The 19,947-nt window shown below is 36.8% G+C and overlaps 1 non-coding gene across 2 annotated transcripts; it reads right to left on the bottom strand.

Moving 5' to 3' along the window:
- Positions 1–1,203: 1,203 nt before the first annotated feature.
- On the bottom strand, positions 1,204–2,638 carry LOC129416949 (uncharacterized). 2 transcript variants are annotated; one of them, XR_012357788.1, is made up of 3 exons: positions 2,034–2,638; positions 1,869–1,926; positions 1,204–1,613 (listed from the first exon to the last, which is right to left on the bottom strand). It is a non-coding gene; the product is annotated as an uncharacterized protein (transcript). The 2 variants fall into 2 exon arrangements; XR_012357787.1 differs by having other exon boundaries at positions 1,204–1,926.
- Between the last annotated feature and the right edge of the window lie 17,309 nt (positions 2,639–19,947).

Raw genomic sequence — 19,947 nt, 5'->3', positions numbered from 1 at the left:
ACTTCAAACTCAATGTTAGTCATTCTTATTTTCCTCTGAATTCAGCCGCAATCAAATTCACATTTTAGTTTTCCTATCACGTAAATTAAACAAAGATTTTTTTTCAGTTTTGATCAAACATTGAACACAACAAGCACAGTGTTTTTCACAGAAAGGATGACTGGCATATTAATGTATTAATAAATGCTGAAATGAACTTGAAGTAAGATTAATAAATGATTTCTAGTATTGCTATGCTGATCCCTACTGAAAAGAACAGCCTAAGCGAGTTGGCTTAGCTGTTCTCCCAGTCTGGTTTTAGCTGATTAAGCTGGTGTAGTAGGCTGGTTTTAGATGGGTTTGGCAACTTTTTAGTTGGTCTTAGCTGCTCAGGCTGGCAGACCAGCTGACCCACCAGCTTAAACCAGCTTGACCAGGCTGGAAGCTTGGCTAAGCTGGTTGGCAGGTCTGGTCGAGTTTAAAAAGTAGCTTATGTTCTTTAATCAAAGCTGATGAAGTTGGCCAAGCTGGTGGGTCAGCTGGATTCAGCTAGGGGGTCAGCTGGTCTCCCAGGATGACCAGCTAAAACTCAACATGATCTTACAATGTTCCGTGGGATAGTCACAGAATATTTTGTTCATTTTTCCGTGGCATTCTCATGGGTCGCCGCATTTTTCCGTGGCCCTGTCACAGACTTTCTTTTCCGTGATATTCTCACGGATTGGTTACTCAACTGCTTTTTTCTTTTTTCAAACCATTGTCGCTTTGGTTTAGGGTTAGATTTGGTGTTTGCATTAGTATGTCATTTTTTGGTTACTATTTTTTCTGATTTATTCTTTTATATTTTCTAAACTTTAAAGAATTGTTGCCTGGCGTTGGGGTTGGTTGGGTTTGGGTAAGGATGTCATTTTATGTAAATCTAACCTTAAACCAAAGCGACATTGGTAAGAAAATAGGACAAAACAGTTGAGTTACCAATCCGTTAGAATTCCACGGAAAAGAAAGTCTTAGACTGGTTTTAGCTGTTTTTTAGTAGGAATGCTAAGTGAGCTCGGTAGGATGCTAAGGTGTTGCTAGGGTTTCTGGGTGATTTTTACATATTTGATTACTAGTAAAAAAAAAAGAGGCCACTCAAAGTGTCTATTTGGTTCTGGTTAAAAACATAAACTTGATGTGGCCGTGTAAACCTTCACACTATGACAAAGACTCCAGCACAGCCATACATCTAACAGGGGTTCTTTATTTCCGACTGAGTTAAGAGAAAACACAGCATTAAATGACTGTGAAATTTCCCCCTGTGTAGTATATTATAATAAACCAAGTTTACAAGAAATATAAAAAGAGATCAAATTAACACAAGCTCCAAATACAATGTAAATATTTAGTTACAATGGCCTATTCAGTTTAAAGAAAAATAAATAAAACAAATAAAACAGTAGCCCAACTATTGAACACTCCCTTTGGGTGAAATTCGGCTGATTAGAAAGGGTTAATACACATTACTCCTTAAATCACATTCCTTCTCAAGATTATAAAGATCCCAAATCAACAGAGAAAATAAATCAAAACATACAAGAATAGCCCTGTATGAAATATACCCCTATAAACAACGGTAGTGGCTTTTGGATGCTATTCTGTAATATAGACAAAACACAGAAACATTCATAGTACATAAACATTAGCCACTTAACTCAATAAATCTGAACTGAATCCAGTTTACACCTCATTAATCATTTATACAGTGTCAATCATTGTAACAAAATGTTCATATTTAGCCTATTAACAAATTATATTTATTGCTGACATAATATAAACATTCCAAAATGTCTCTCTCTCTTCTTTAAATGCACAAAAACATTTATAATATGAAACAAAATAAATGAACTCACTCTGTGACACGCTGTAACATGAAACGAGGCGCTGACACACGTGTATCTGTTCTCCCCTCTAATATAATTCAGTCAAAGAGAAAATGGATTGTTATTTTTCCACAAATACCCGAATATTATAATAAAACATGCAACTTAAATTAAACTCGTTAAATAAACACTCACGCTCAATCTCCACCACATTAGATATGTGTATATCCACGTGGAAATATCTTGCAGACAGACAGCAAATACGTGATGCACAAGATGGTAAGCAAAACACAAGCAGGACTTTCCTCCTTTCCTTAAGAAAGGCTGATGTTTGCTTTTAATCTTACACACAACTGCTCATGTGCTCAGCTACAGACAGCTATGAACAAGCACAATACACACATGAGCCGTTTCTCAATGTCAAGGATACTTCCTTGCCAGGAGTAATCCTTACAAGTCACTTCCTTCAGAGGCTAGGCGAGGCTCCTTTTAAGCATTCGGAGAACACGTTAAATGGAACAGGCTAGCAAGTGCACGTCATTACGTCATTGCGTGATTGAAAGGTGTGCTTTCGGTGCTGCGCGCATAGGATTGTGGGTGATTTCAGGGCGTGAAGAGCGCGAAGGATACAAATTTGCATCCTTTCCTGTATATGGGATATTTCTCGAACGAAGGACTCAGTCCTTGGCTGAAATTTCGAGGATCCTCGACATTGGAACAGTCCTTCGACGGACGTCGATGACGTAGCATCCTCGAAATTCTAGCTTCCGAGGATCCTTCCTTGACATTGGGAAACGGCTATGTAGTACACTCTTCCTCTGTGTGCACTCTACTATGCATCACGTAAACACGAGTGCCCCCTAGTGGCGGGTAGGTATGAATAGAGCACATTATGCCCCGGTTACATTGAGTCCCTCATTCAATGTGAGTCTTGTTTTCACCTGTTTTATGATCCGACCATTAAGCAGCCCAATTTGAGTTATCATTCATGTTTAAAGTGTGAATGGGTGAGCTACATACTGATCTTTAATACTAACAATTTAGGGGTTTGTTCAAACCATTAACCACAACTATGAGGAATAATAGCAGTGTTGCTTGGCTTATTAAACATGTTACAGTATACCATAACGCATGCTTGGATGGAGTGAACCAATTGAAGTTCCATTGTGTGGAACTGACTTCATCCTAACAAGCTCATAAAGATACTGATCACCTCACCTGACCCCCGTCTCTGAATATATAAGGAGCTCCTCTCGTATCAGTAATGACTAAAGAGCCATTGTGCTTTATTGTGCATTTATTTAGGAGTCTGTCTGTAGCATGCTTTGTTGACAGGGCTGTCTTGTCTCTGCGCTTCACAGCATGTATTTAGATAAGAGCCTAGCTTAGCTATTGTCCGCATTGTCACAGAAAATGCTGTTAAAGTCGTACCGTCTTTGATAAAACTTCAAAGAAGACATCATCCCCATCAAAGGAAATGGTATGATCCACCCTGACCTCCTCCCCATGCGGGCCGACCCCATGGAAGACTAAATCCCACCTCCAGACGGGGGGCACTGCTGCGGCTGGCATTGCCTGAACTCTCTCTGTCAGCACAAAAGATAGAAAATGGTAGTTAAATGTCAGCTCATTTTCTAGAGGAGAATAGGCTACATTTTGCTCCGTCGCTGAAGTAGGCCATGGCTTGCGTAAGGGGCTAGATCTTATGGTGAATGTCACCGTCTACAGCTTTAATCTTCACAGCAAAAGAAAAGGTCAGTGACCAGACGGATTCTACTGTCATCTGCCTTTATTCATCTAATAACAGCAACATCACGACTAATACACTTGATAAAAGAAAGTACACTTTTAATATAAAGCTAACCGTAACCCATATAGAATAAAAAAATAATGTATGACTTTATAAATGTTTTTTTTTTTTCAGAATGATGCTTTATTTTTAGTTAGATATTGTTCACTCTCAGTCCCTATTAATAAACTATTTATGTCCTTTCATCTTTAAGTATAATCAAATGACAGTTCATTTGGTTCCACTTTAAATATTCAAATCATTTAATTTTTACTTGTTTTTTTTTAATAGCAGCTCATCACTATCTAAAATTTAAGAAAGTAAGTTGAAACTACAATTGGATTAAAACAGCATCGCAAACTTCTGTGATTGGAACTAGAGGTCTTCACAGGTCCACTTAGGGCGTTTTCACATAAGCACTATTGGTGCGCACCCGGGTTAGATTGGCGTCAGAGTTCGGTACATTAGGATGATGTGAACGCTGTCTTCCGAACTCGGGTGAGAACCCGCGAAACGTACTCGAGTCCGCTTAAAAAGGGTGGTCTGGTTCATGTGAACTGCTGATGTAAGCGCAATCGTACCAAATTGCGGAAGTAAACTGCTGTTAATTACGTATTATATGGAAGTTCCCACCAAAACAGACGTGTGTGTTTGTGTGCGTGCACTTACCTTGACAACAAAATTCATAGAATGCTTGCTTGACTTTGTTCTTAGTTTTTAAACCTTTGGTTTTGTTTTCAAAGAAATAATACAGAACCACACTTTCGTCTGTCTGCCGCAAACATACTAAAGTCGTTTTGATGACAACAGTCTGTCTGCCGACGTCAATTTTTGCGGAGGCATTCAGAAATCATCTCTCTGCTTGCAGTTCGTCAATCACGCTTGTCGTCTTCTCGTTTACAGAGGTTGCCAAGCAACATGAGTACACACTGGCTGCAGCTTGATGATGCAAGCGTACCGCGGTTCAGATGCAAAAATAATATGTGAACACAGTCCATAGGGGGCATGGGGAGGGGGGAGCAATCGAACTCGGGTTCGGACCAGGATATCGCACCAAATGTGAAACCGCCCTTAGATCCGAAAACCCAGGTCCGACTCCAACCCAAGACCCGAGCGGGTTTTGGTCTAAAAGTTTCATGTGTGCCTCGGACGGGTCGGGTATAATATTAGGGGCCTCGGGTAATTTAAAATGAATGTGTTTTTGTCAAACGGACCCGAAAAGACCTGAACTATCTCACGTGTGTGCATCGAGTCCTTTTACAACCCCTCCTCTGTTTGCCAAGAGAGCTTGTAAAATTGTGTGGTAGGTTAATTTCCGTTGAGACAGACCTGTCAATTAATTTTGAAAACACACTGTAAGCGGTTACCTTGGTGTTATTGTCAGATAACAAATAAAAATAAATGGAGCAGTGGGCCAAATTGGATTCCTTTCTGTCAGACTGGTGCAGACTGCACACACATTGGTGCTGTTTACATTCGGGTCCAGTCGGGTTAAAAAAATTGTCACTTGGTTGGCTCAGACTCAAGTCTAATTTTGTCTGGTTTGTCTCGGGTCAGGTCTTTAAAGGGACAATAAGTAGGATTTTCCCCTATCTAGTGGTGAAATTGAATTTTACATTCAAACGTATAGTGCTCTCTAGCGCCTCGCTTTTCCAAATGCGTGTTGCAACTACGGTAGCCGTTATGTACTCACTGATCTCCTTGTCCGTTTCAGCTGGTTCACGTGTTCTGAACAAAAACGTGTTGTGTTAGGCCAGTGCTTTTTGTCCCTCTCTGCTATTATAGTTTTTCAATATGGCGGAATGACATGGAAGCCTCCTTGGACTTACAGTTTAATGTAAATAAAGAGAAGAAATTCTAAGCTTACAAAGAAAAGTCAGATCATTGCCAGAGGTCATTTGACAACAATGAGGACATATTTATGAATAAAACTACATATTGTCCCTTTAAAAAAAAAATGATTTATGCACATCGGGTTCATGTAAAAAGTGATTCAGGTCATTTCAGGTCGGGTACATTTCTTTGGACCCAAGAAGACCTGTAGTTGGAATAATCAGAATAGTCAGAAATAATGGTCAAAATATGTACCCCAGCTGTTTCTGGGTTGGTACCCTTTTAAATGGTCCTAATATGTACCATTTTGTACAAATATGTATACATTTAGTACCAATACATACCATTGAGATTCTAATATGAACTCTTCAGGTCAAAAGCTGTACTTTTTGAAAGTTACCGCCCATGGACAGTCGGGGTACAGTACATATTTAGACTATTATTTTTAACAGTGCAAATACATAGTTCCCTGTTAGTATGACATTAATAGATGCATAGATATGCTTCTAAGTAATTAAATAATTGGATAAAAAAATAAAAATGATAGAAATAACACAAAAATTTTTAGAGTGCGGGTTTATTAATATTCTTATGCGAATGTTTGATTTAAAAGTTTCTGTGCAAAGTCAGCCAAATATAAAAATATATATTTATGTTGGAATAATAATTAAATAGGTAGATATTCAATGTTGGGACACAGTAGTGTTTCTGTTACAAATGTGACATGCCTATCTGACCACCTTTGAATATGTCTGCATATGATCTGATCATCACCAGAAATTGATGTTAATGCCAGATGTAAACAGGGCTCAAGTTTTAACCACATGCAAAGCCATAGAAAACTAATCTTAAGTTTCAAATAACTGTTTAACTGTGTATAACTGTGTTTGAGGTTTCCCAGAAAGCATTGTTATTCATAACATACAGCATTTATGTATTCCCAAATGTAAGTTTTCCTCAGAGCTGCTTTTCCTAGCTCAGGGGATTTAACTGATGTTTTCTTTGAAAATTCCTTTTCAAAGAGAAATCGAAAACGGCTTTAAAAATCTGACGTACAACAGTGAGCGTCTTCAGAAGAGGTTTAAAAGACTATTTAACTATAAAAGTATATACATATATGCACTTATATACACAAACATATGAAGAGTTTGGTTTCAAAACAAGATAACTCAGTTTTTAAATTTTTGTCAAAACATGTTTATTATTATGTTTTCATGTTTTTATTGTGTTTTATTGTGCTACTTATTTTTTTGTGATGAAGGCTTAAATCAAAACAAACCAACTGCAGTTTGATTGATATTAATTGAAATGCACAATAAATAAAATTGTTTTGGAACCAAACTCTTACTTCTTTATCTTTAATTTAATATCCTAGTTATTATTTATTTTTCCACATATAAAACATATGGTTTTGTAGTCCTCCCAAACACTGTGGTCTGTTTTTTCTCCTGTTTGTAAATGTGCCTTATTTTCCAATTTACATGTCATTAGCAAGGAAAGTTAGCATTAGCGTTAGTCCTAAATGATTGGCAGCCTGCTGTTTATACTCTGAGATGAATAAGAGAGGATACAATTATGGATTTAGTTTTTTTGTGTCGCACATCTGTGTGTGTGTTGTTTTGTAATTAGCAGGTATGACAGTTCGAGTCTTATCTGGCCGACAGAGGCATTAAAACTGACGTCAGATGAATGTAGTTATTAACATTCACTCACAGCTGTCAGCTACAGCAGAGCAAAAAAATAAAAAACTTCTATCAATATTATGCACTCAGACAGACATGCCATCACAACAGTTTTCCTATTTTGCATGCTTGAACTGAAGCTGAATGTGTGCGAGCCAACCTGAATTCAAGAGAATTCGTACATATTTTACGAGTTGGCTAATTCGTATGAATTTATACAAAGTTAATCATGCAAAACCCAAACCCTATCCCCAACCTCACAGGGGTCAAGGCAAATCGTACAAAAACGTATGAATGTGATTGTATGAATAAATCAGCCAACTCGTAAAATATGTACGATTCTCATGAGATAGCGTTGGTGCAAGCATGTGCATGCACATACTGTTAAAGGTTAGCTATACTCTGCGCAAGTGTCACATATATAGTGAAACTACTGTACGGTACCCGCCACAGAACAAAATCTTCATTGTGAGACAATATAGTGACAAAACACGGTCTGTAGTCCAGTTTGTCCATTTGGGGCTACTACAGAAACACGGTGGCGCAAAATGGCGACTTCCATGTAAGGGGACCCGCAGTGTATGCACTGAAACCCAAATAAGTTGACTGAACTCATTTGATTAAGTAAACTCGTTCCCTCAATTTAATTGAGTCTCCCAAAAACTTGTTTAGTTCACTTCACTTGGTTGTCATGTAGACTGAACTTAAATTGTTAAGATCACCAAACATGGAGTTTGTACAGTGCACGTAAACAACTAAGTTTCCTTGGAATTCACAAAGACTGAACTTAAATTGTCATTCAACTTTGTGTAATAAGGTGTTCATGACTGACTCAATGCCAATCAACAAATGAACTTAATTCTCCACAAAAGCACACAACAAATGGCATTGTTCACATGTATCTTTATTATAGTGGAGTTGAAGAGTTGAATAGGGTCCATACCAAAACAAACACTGATCACTTGAAAGTAAATAATTAAAATATGTTTAGGCGCAAAGACTTATGGTTATTTCCTCTAATGCGGCAAAAATATATATTTTCAAATATAGTTTTGTGATTTTCACAAAAGTTTCACAAAAAGCCTTTCAGGAAAATGTTGTTCTAAAAAAATTAAATAAACATACAAATATATCAAATGAAAGAACAGACCCTCTGCTTTCACTAGGGATGCACCGAATCCAGGATTCGGTTTCGGATTCGGCCGAATACTGGGCTTTTTGGCGGGGTTCGGGTTCGGCCGAATCCTAGATTTTTTTTCCACCGAACCGAACCCTAGGCTTGCGCTACGCTGGTCGACGTCACGCAGCCATTGATTACACACATCGGGTGCTGACGTGGAGATAAGCTTTTTCTTTCGGTCAGCTGGACACACCAAAACTTTTAAACACCGCTGAAAACGCCTCGAGGACCCCAAATGCCAGCTGTTTTTCAGCCGAGCGCTTGGTAGTTGTGATGCTTCAGCTGTGAGCCGGTTGGTTGCTGTGGTAATGTCCCGCCCCTCGTCCACTGTAATTGGACGGCCGTGTGAAGACTGACATTGACGAGCGGAGCTTCTCACTCAAAGTTAAATATAGTTTTCAGCGCGGAGCTGCTTGCTTATTGGAAAAACGAGCGTGTCGCAACGCATCGCTTTCATTATGCATAGGCTTATGGTAATTGTCAAAATAGTTTTTCCAACTTGTCATCCTGGCATAATGTACAGTTTAAATTAAATAAAATGAAAAATACACTGCTGTGGACGTTTTTTACTTCATTAATGTGTTTTACTGTGTTGGAATAAGGATGCGAGTAGGATTCGGTATTCGGTTTCGGATTCGGCCGAATCTTAAACGGTGGATTCGGGATTCGGCCGAACCTAAAAAATCTGGATTCGGTGCATCCCTAGCTTTCACACAAACAACAAACAAACAAAACGAGAAAAACCTGTTTTATCCTATCTATAAAAATGTTTTCTCCTAATTGATGTGATAACTTGTTGGGAAAGAGTTAAATATGTTTGAAAATATAAAAAGCCAAAAATATAAAAAGTTTTTTTAGTAATATATTTTTTGTAGATGTTTTGTATATTTTGAAATATATTTTAAAATTAATTATATTTTAAATCATTTATATTCCTGTCGCACTTGAAGAAAAACTTTGTTTATGTTATAACCTGTAAACATAACAGGTTTAAAAACGTTAGAATTAAATATATTTTCAACTGCTATATATATATATATATAGCTATAATATAACTATAGTAAACTTTTCTATTTTGGCCAGGAAAGTATATATTTTTGCCATATAGGTTGTAAAATAAGATATGTATTTGAGGCCCCTACAAAAAAACATTTTGAAATATATGTTGATATATGAAGGTTAAAACTAAATATATTTTCGAATTCAAATGTATTAATCATATAATTTAAACATATTTTTGGCCATAGAAATTTATTTTTTGCCATATGGGTTGTGACATTTTGTACTGATAATTTTAAGTTCAATGCACTTGCACTTTTTCAGTTTATGGTTGTTGTTAGTTAATAAATTAATTGAACTAAGATTGTTACGTTATCAATTCAAAATGCAATCTTTTAGCCAAGATTACTTGACTTTTCAAGTACAAACAACATTAGAGCTTTCAGTTTGTATATAAAAACTGAATTTAGAGATTCATATGTTTCAGAGGACTAACAGCTTTTTCAATAGCTCAGTAAATGTTTCAAAATATAACTTTGAGTATGTTTTCTTTGTACATTAGTCTTTAGTTTCAAAAGCTTGTTGTGTGTTTTACAGTATCTGCCAATGCCCTGACCACAAGGCTGTGTATGTTTGTCTATTTCTGATGACGAGATAATATTAGAAGATGTAGACGTGTGGGTGTCTCCCACTTCTATATTCACCTTCATTAGCGGATAATTGGATCAATGATCGTTTCTTTCCTGTAGTGTCTGCATAACACCCGCCAGTCTGTCTGGCTGCTCATCTAAGCTCTGAGACCTTTACCTGCCCCACGACAGGTCCTCAGAGAGACAGAGACCCAAACTTTAGGGATCGACTGATAGTGAGGAGGGGTGTGATGAAAGAGAGAAAACATTGATTTATTAATTGTCTTCTCTGTATCGCTGTCCTGGTAAATTCAGTTGCCTGGCGTCTCCAAAGTTGATGTGAAGGAGAAAACGTGAGGACACAAATCAAAATGTCCCCTGAGAGCCTAGAAAGGCAAAGATATCCACCCCTTTCTCCACCCTCTCTCCTGACTTTAAACAAAAATTACATATTGATCACCCAGTCCTGAAAAACCACAGCACAGATGAAGATGTCAAAGTCTTCATAATCCTCCTTTAAAGAAACTGGAGGTCTGCTCTAAAACTATAACAGCATTGCAAAGGAATAATTCACCCTAAAAAATCAAACCTTTATCATTTTAGTGTAACTGCAAAGTATTCCCTTTTCACCTTCACTGTCTCGCAAAGTTTTTCTTTACTTTTTTACAATGGCTCCTTTTAAATCCTTTAAGTTGTTAATACTACAGTTCTTTCGTTTAAAAAAGCAAAGACAGTCCTGTTAAAAATAAGGAAGAAAGACACTCATGCTAATCTGTCTGTGTGTGTTTGTGAAAGATTAGTCCATCATTGGTCCAAGTATTTGTCCATTGAGAGAAAAATATTTGCATATAATAACTGCCATATTTTCTCATGTTTACTTCGCAAAACTAGAAGATTAGAAAGATTGTGTTGGTCTCTCAGCTGTAATCTTTTAAACTCTGAGCTGTGTTTACATATTTTGTGGCAGCAGAAAATCACAAATCATCAGCTAAAATTTAATCATATAATAAATTATTAAAATACTGTAGTGAGCGAGAGATGGGGCCGAATGTTAATAGATTTGTAAGGTTAGTTAATAGACAGAAAATACTGTCATAGGTTTACACTGCTCCTTACCATACAATACAATTGTCAGGATCCTGTCAGAATCTTGTTTTGGAATTATATCTAGTCTTTCTAATAGTTTCATGTTTTATGTGGGAGATGCGTGGTTTTTAGTATTGGTTTATTCTGACCCCGCATTTCCCGGGTCTCGTCACTTTTTCCCCGATCCCTTACTTGTGATTCTTTTCAGGTGTGTGTCATTTAGTTCTCCCTATTTAATGTCCTTTGCTGCGTCCGAAACCGCCTACTACATACTATATAGTACGCGAAAAGCAGTAGGCGAGGCGAGTAGTATGTCCGAATACATAGTATTCGAGAAACAGTATGCGAAAAGTACCCGGATGACCTACTACTTCCGGTTAGATTTTGCAGTGTGCTTACGATGGACGCTGCACTATCCCATGATGCCCCGGACGAGGAGTTATCCAACGAAGAAGAAGAGGCACGCGGCTGTTTTCGCGCTGAAATGACATGACGTGATGACGACGTATGTCACGTGATGTAGCAACATGGCGGATGTAGTACGTCCGAATCTCATTCTTACTACCAGGATTCATACTATACAGTACCTACTGTTTTAATGCCAAGTAAGTAGGTACTTCATCTAATTCAGTACCTACTATACAGTATGCGGTTTCGGACGCAGCCCTTGTGTTTGATGTTCTTTACACGTGCGTTTTGTCTCTTCATGGTTCCAGTCTTGTTTCATGTCAGTGTATATCTAAAAAGTATTTTGCTAGTGTTAACTTTGTCTTGTTTCCTGTGCAGTTTAGTGTATGTATATCGTGTCTTGTAGTGATGCAAAGTCTGATTCATTTCCGTGAACCGGCTCTTCTCTTCAAAAACCGATTCAACGGTTCCTGACGTCATCAAGAAATGACATTGCTATGCATTTATTTTCTAATTACTTGTATCAATGAAACATTCAAATAAAGTCGTTTGTGTCAACACATTAAAACATTCAAATAAAAAGTTGTTTTTGTGAACTGTTACCTTTAGTTCCTATAATATTCCTGTATATGTTCCAGTTTGTGTTTTATTATTAAAGTATCATTAAGTTTATTTCCATCATCTTCATCTCACCATCATCACCCACCTTACCCTGACACACAGAAGTGTTCACATTGTTTGTGCGCTATATTCTTTTCTTACTTTACATGAAAAACATACCAAAATTTTGATTTAATGACAATTTTAAATCCAGTTTTTTTGCTTTTGTGTGCATGTTTTGAACTTGGTATACTACTGTATAATTGGTTAGGAAACAAGCAAGAGTCAATGGTTTTGACTTGACAAATGCATATTCACATGTTATTTTAATTAAAAGATTCTTCAAAACATAACCATTTGTACGGAAGCCGAGAGAGGACATGCACTATTATTATTTTTGCTTACTTGTTTTCTCGTGATCACGACTTAATTTCTCGTTATCTCAAGATAACAAAAGTTGATTTCTCGTTATCCTGACATGGTAATCCAAATGTCATAATGTAATTTCCTGTCCATAATATTTAGTGTATTTTAAAGTGGACTGCTAATGCATATGAGTTGGGGTCGCACGCGTAGCTAATGTGTAGCCGATAGACTTAATAAATAAATAAAGTTGGACGGTTCATGTTCGTGAATTTAGGGACCATCTCTAAAGTAATACTGTACACGTTTCTATCTTCAATAGTATTTAACAGTTTATTTAAATAAATATAAAAAATCTAAAAAGTGTGCATTATAGCTGACAACCACATAAACACGTTGGTTTTGTGACTGTTTGTTGACTTTAAGTCATTCCATTTAAATGTAGAAACGTGTATATTATTGAGTAACTTAAAGACGGTCAATAAATTCACCACTGTAAAATTGTAAATATTGACGACATCTACTTCAGCTTGAGCGAATCTCTGATCCAAGTAAAATCTCATTTGTTCATCCATGCTAATTTAGCAAAATATGCTTTTGCTGTTTACAAACAAAACAACATGTTCTATCGAGTACCCGTAAGCTTTAATCACATCTCAAGAATACAACTTTTGTTATGTCGAGATCACGAGAAAACAACTTTGGTTATCTCGAGATAACGAGAAATTAAGTCGTGATCATGAAAAAACAAGTAAGCAAAAATAATAATAGTGCATGTCCTCTCTCGGCTTCCGTACATTTGTGTTTGGCAGAAGAAATAAAGTCAAACAAGTTTGTACAACATAAGGGTAAGTAAATGATGAAAGTATTATTATTCTTGGCCAAATAAATGATCCTGCACAGTAAAAAATTATATCATATATATTTATGTTACTTGAACTTAATGAATTAAAGGTAAATTTGTAAAATATTTGCAGTAAAATATCCAAAAAGCACTAGGCCAGTGTTATATATTTATTCCAGCTGATTACTAACAATATCTCAAATGTTTTCAACTACTTGATTATGGTAAGTTTGTTGATCTGAACACTTAATTCTGTGCTGTAACATTTTGAACATTACATAAAACGTTACATAATGAAATAAAATGATGTCATCAAACGCAACATTATAAAACCTGAATACTTTACTTCATCCGTCAACTGCCATCAGTGGTTGAGTTAAAAACAACAAATCCCATCATTCCACACTGCTCCAGAGCGTCATTAATCTATATCAGTGTTATTGTTTTGATAACAGAGATGCTCACAAGTCTCTGAGATGAGTCCAAGTCAAGTCTCAAGTCTCGTTGTGACAAATAAAACTCTAATAACAAATAAAGAAATTACAAACATTTATAAAAAAGAACAAAGTTGCACATTAAGTAAGGTCTAAAATTAGCATTAGGTACAGAAATTAAATTAAATGGATCATAACACTGTCTTTATTGTACAAATTAAATATTATTATTCTATTGCTATTAATAGCAATAGAAGTGATTTTCTGTTTGTCTTGGGTTGTTTCATTAACATAAATGACACAGACTGAAGTAGGTTAATTAAGGTTACTGTCTCTTTAAGAACAAATAAGCCCAGGCTGGTTTCTGACTGGTTTTTTAAGACATAAACAAATGTTTTTATTAGAAAAAGAATACTGTGAGATCATTTTGTGTGTATGTGCCCTGTCAGGATAAGAAAGATTTAATGTTGGCTTAACTTTTGAAACACTTCTCTCTGTATGTGCACAGGCGGAGGACGAATTCTAAACAGCGCTTCAGGAAGAAGATGCAGCATAAACAGTCGTATCACATAAAAACGTTACGTTGTTTTTCATTGCTCTATTCAGCAAATGTATGTTAATGAACTACAGTATGACACGCAGTAGCGCAACTCTGGACCTGACTGGAGCTGGACCGGACACTTTTAACCGCATGTGCGTACAGAAGTCTGCTCAGTTGAGCGCTTTTTTGCAGTTAAATTGTTTAACCATTTAAACAATTGCAAGCCTTAGAAACACGTTAATGATAAACTTACCCTATTAAAATTGCATATTGATCCGCGAATCGCATGCGAGCCAAACCGCAGATCCGTCTCAGCACTACCCAAAGCTTCAGATGAATTGCACAGCAGTGGCCGGTGCAGTCGACATGTATGTTCGCGGAGCAGATAAGGCACGTACGCCGTGGGCAGGTTGTAGGTAACGGAGCAAGGGGAGTAACAGCGATCTCATCAGACGTTTCCTAAAAATAAACATTGTTCAGGAGTCGCGCGGCTCGAGTCGAGTCTGAAGTCACTGTGTGTGCGACTTAAGTTGCACTCGAGTCCGAGTCTCAAACTCGAGTCCCCATCTGTTTGATCGTGCGCCCTCTAGCGGCATGGAGATTACAAAGTGTATATTTAAGTTAAACAATTTCAACTTGTTTTTATAAGATATGTCAACTTATCACAAGGCAAAACTTGAAAAGTAGGTTGAATTGACTTGCATAATTAAATTGTTGAAATTTTATGCTGCATTTTTTTACAGTGTGGTAACACTTTACTATAAGGTTGTATTTGTTACCATTAGTAAATGCATTAGCTTTGAACTATACAATGAGAAATCTAGTTTTCAATTTTAATCAATGTTTGTTTTGTAGGAGTTTATGTCAATAAAATCGTTCACGTTAGTTCTGGATAAACTAATGTTAACAGATACAACTTTTAGGATACAACATGCCTTTGGGACGTCAGTATTTCCAAAATAAAAATCTAAGATTTTGCATTTAAATACATATTTGTATTAAGGAGAACTTGGGCTGTTCTCCTTAATAGCTTAGAAATGCATTTTGGTTAACTTTTTATAAATTAATTTCAAGCAGACAGTGTACTAATGAACAGATGTCAGCTCTGTCATTGACAAATTCGGTGCACAATAAATACATTTTCATTAAATAGTGATTATTTAATGTAGATTTACAGAATGATAATGTGTCCCATTTATAAGAACACGTTTTAGTAAATGTATGTTACGTATGTTGTTACTATACTTACTTTTATTTCTTTGTTATTTTTGCTACATTGTTATCATTAATTAAACCCTCATAATTGTATATTACTGTATTGTTTTTACTTTACACTGTTATTTGACTTTTTTGGTACTTTATTTGACTTTATATCCCCATTCTCATCATCTGTGGCTGCGAAGTCTTTGGCAATACAAATGCGTGTTATTTATCATGTCAGTAGAGCGCTTTAAACTAAGCCTGAAACAGTGTGTCACGGATTTCATGAATCTTAATGTCTTGCATAGTTTATGGTGACAGGGACTGGTGCAGCGAAAGCATCTCATGCATACAAACACACACGCAGCCCTGCATACATGCACGCAAATGCATAAACAGTTGCCAACACTCCTGCCTGTAACTGAGAGAGAGAGAATGATGTCATGGTAAGTTTTGTGAATGTTTCCGTTTAAGGGAAAGTAGAGGTCATTTCCTTCAATCTCTTGTGACATGTTCCTTATTGGATTTTCCTCTCTTATGAATATGTATAACAATGTGTGAGAGCAGCAGGAAGCACACATGAGGGTTAATTTCACACATGTGTGGTCCTGTTGATCAAATGTGATTATCTATAACTTCTGCATCGCTGGGCAGGATCACTAGACAGGAAATATATACCACAGTGATATATTTTGCAGGCAGCATATGTGGCCGTGAATGTGCACCCTTACTCCAGTTACTGCAGCACTGAAAAATGTCTATAATTATTCATGTTCATGAATGAACAGACCTTTAGTGTTGTTTAAACAGAGGCTATACAAGTTACAAGCTGCTTAGAGCAGGTTTAAATGTCACTACACATTCCAGTATAGTAAACATGACTTTGAAGAAAGAAATGGCATGAGGGTGAGACAATAACTTTTTTAACTATACATCTATTACAATGTGGTTTGTACTTTTCATGATCATCAGTAAAGATGCTTTATGTCTGAAGAAAAGTGTATTTATCTACTGTAAAACATCAGCTGTTTGGTGAAGTTACAGTAAGCAGCCTAGTCTTAGGCTCCGATGTCGCGTCCACTGGCACTTGTCTGGAAACACTTCAGCAGCATCGAAAGTCGTCCTCTGATTGGTTGAATTACACAGGATTTGTATGTTTCAGAGTTTTAAGATGAAAACCACTGCTGAGTGTCAAAAAACATCTTGATGATCCCCAAGACTTTTGGAAAAATATTCTGTGACAAGGTGTGTGTCCAGGGGCGGAGTGGCAATCGGGAGAGTCTGGACTTTTCCCGGTGGGCCTGTAGTGTTTAGAGGCCGTGAGGGCCGGTCTGATAATAGTTATACATTGCACGTCTGGCGGCCTGATGTGTCCAAAAAAATAATAATTTGCAGGGTAACTTTGCAGTATACCACATGACATTATATATTTCCATATAATAGACGAGAGTAGCCAATTCAACGGCAATATGGCAATACATATCCTCACAACAATATTATTTCTGAAAACTTTGACAAAAATGATTTTCAAAGGAACTGTATTCTTACAGTTATTTAAAGATGCACACATTATTCCGCATATGATTTGAATATTAGATGAGAGTATTCATATAACGGCAATGAACGTCTCATATAGCAATAAATATCTACACATAACATAACAGCGTAATAAAATGAATAAACAGACAAGGAAGCAGGATTGACATGTAAATTGTATTATTATTATGGGAAAAACAGCAATATTACTGAAATAAACTCTGAGGTAAATGCGCCAAACACGCTGTTAACCGCACTAACAAGTCTAAATAAGCAATAAAAGTGGAAAAAACATTATCTCTCAAAACTTTATATGACAAAAATTATATTTAAAGGAAATGTATTTTTATAGTTATTCAACGATCCACACATTATTCCATATATTATTTCCTGTTTATGAGCACGTTCGTCTTTGGCCTCGCTTTGTTTTTTAATAGCTGTTTGACAAGTGCGCATCCCCGTCTTTCAAACAGGTATCATTTTGTATAGTTACCATTTAGGAAAATTAGCCATGATTGTATGATTTTATTATTACTATGAAAATGTTTTTTGATTACGATTTGTATTACCTTAGTTTTACTACAAATATGAGACCTTAGTAATTTTTTTTTACCATGGAGGGCCAGTGGTCTACAAAGTTTCCTGGAAGACTTTTTGGTCCCACTCCCCCCCTGTGTGTGTCTCATTACGTCTGGCGTAAAAGTAAAACCGCATTACAGAAAAAGAACATCATACCAACAGTAAAATATGGTGGTGGTTGTGTGTTGGTCTGGGGCCTTTTTGCTGCTTCAGGACGTGTAAGACTTGCGTTTATAAATGTAACCATGAATTCTGCTGTGTACCAAAAAATCCTAAACGACAATGTCCGGACATCTGTTCATGACCTCAAGCTGAAGCGAACTTAGGTTCTGCGGCAGGACAATGATCCAAAACACACCAGCAAGTCCACCTCTGAATGGCTGAAGAAAAACAAAATGAAGACTTTGGAGTGGCCTAGTCAAACTCCTGACCTCAATCTTATGCTGTGACATGACCTTAAAAAGTTGGTTTATGCTCGAAAACCCTCCAATGTGGCTGAATTACAACAATTCTGCAAAGATGAGTGGGACAAAATTCCTCCACAGCGCTGTAACAGACTCATTGCAAGTTATCGCAAACGCTTGATTGCAGTTGTTTCTGCTAAGGGTGACCAAACTAGTTATTAGGTTCAGGGGGCACTCAAACTCGGGTACAGTTCGGTCCAGTTACAGTATAGTATAGCATTTCATCATATTGGGAATTGTACTGTAATTCACTTTTTGATATAAACAGTAACTAGAGAGCACAGACTGTGACAAACAACATATTAAAACTATCAGAATTGGGCTATTCTAAGAAGCTCTCGCAGTATTTAATGCATATTTGATGCTGTTAACCACAAGAAATTCAAGCAGTAGATAAACAAACAAATGACGTAACGTAAGTACAATCCATTGTTGCCTACAGCAGTTTGTAGCCTACAGCTATGTCTTTGCGTTTAGCTGGTGAAGTTCTGCTGTAAAATTAAATCTACAATCCAGAGATCAGCCAGTGCTCGCTGAGGACATTAAACTTTGATGAATTCTTCTGAGGAGAATTTTGTTAGGAAAAGCTGTTGATAAAATTTTAATCTTCCTGTACAAGCGTGAATCGTGCAGCGTGTCGGGCAGCATGCGTTCATTTCAGTAATAAACCAGTAGCCCTTCGGATGCCTCTCCAGATTATAACACAGCAGGCCTAAAATTAATATTTGCCATGTCAGTTTCAGCATCATTAATGATTAAGCGTGCAGTTCCCTGCATCATCTCTTATTCATGAAATTTAATGATAGGCTGTTACATATATGTATATGCAGACAGAGAAGTGTTCCCGGACCACAGGTTTATCGGGTCCTGACACGGGGGCTGCGAGTCAATGTGCAGAGATGAAATGACATCTGCGCCTATGTGTGAGGTGGCTGTTTACCCCTGACCTCACATGAGACTTAAAACTATTCCAATGAATATTGCAGATGGGCTGTTTTTCCATTTTCCACCTGGCTGCCTGACCCTGAGGAACATGTAGCAAAAAGTGCTCAGTACAGAGGTTCTTATAAATCTTCTCTTCCTCGGACCTCGCTGTGCGGTTGGGTTGAATAATTCTTGAGTGGATGCTGCTGCTCCATTTTACATCAGTGACCTCACAGAATTACTATGGAAAATATCAAATATAAACAAACAAGAAAATGTCTTTGCTTTCCACATAAGAGCCAATATACAACAACATGGTAGACCACATGGGGCATTGGACATATTGATCAATTTAGAGATACTTTATAGTACCTTGTTACTATAGGGTATATGATATAGTTTGTCCAAAAATAAAAAAAATCAAAGATATCTTAAGATATCAGAGTATCTTAAAGTATCTTCTTTATTTATAAAAATGTATTTCGTCCTACATGTATCGGCAGATTTTCAGTTTTAAATAATCAGTCTACACAATTGTCTCTCTCACACTGTGTGTCCTCCCTAAATGTTCCCAGCTGTTTTCTATCTACCCTTAAATGTATTTGATTTATCATCCACCACAGATTTAAATGCGTTTTAACGGCTCCGGTGGGCCCTGTGGTTTTATTGGCAGATTTAGAGTGAATTAAAAGTAATGTTGTGGTTATGCATGTGGCTGTGTTTTCGTCTGTTTAATTACATTTGTGTTTAAATCACAAGTTCATGGGAGGTGTAGTGCTAGCTTAGGCCATTGATAATATTATCAGCTTGATATGAAAACAATGGAAGTCTTTAAGATGTCCTTAATAGCACAGACCTTTATATAATGTATGAGTGACAGAGGATACTATAAACATGACATTTTAAAGGCCTACAGTGGAACTGAATGCAACCTTTTGATAACAAATTACTTTTTTTGACAGAAAGAAAATAATAATCCGTCTGTTTTCTTGCCACCAAGAATACTAGAGGGGAAAGT

This window comes from Misgurnus anguillicaudatus, chromosome 15 (genome assembly GCF_027580225.2).
Source record: "Misgurnus anguillicaudatus chromosome 15, ASM2758022v2, whole genome shotgun sequence".
Taxonomy (NCBI): domain Eukaryota; kingdom Metazoa; phylum Chordata; class Actinopteri; order Cypriniformes; family Cobitidae; genus Misgurnus; species Misgurnus anguillicaudatus.
This window is presented reverse-complemented; position numbering and strand designations above follow the sequence as displayed.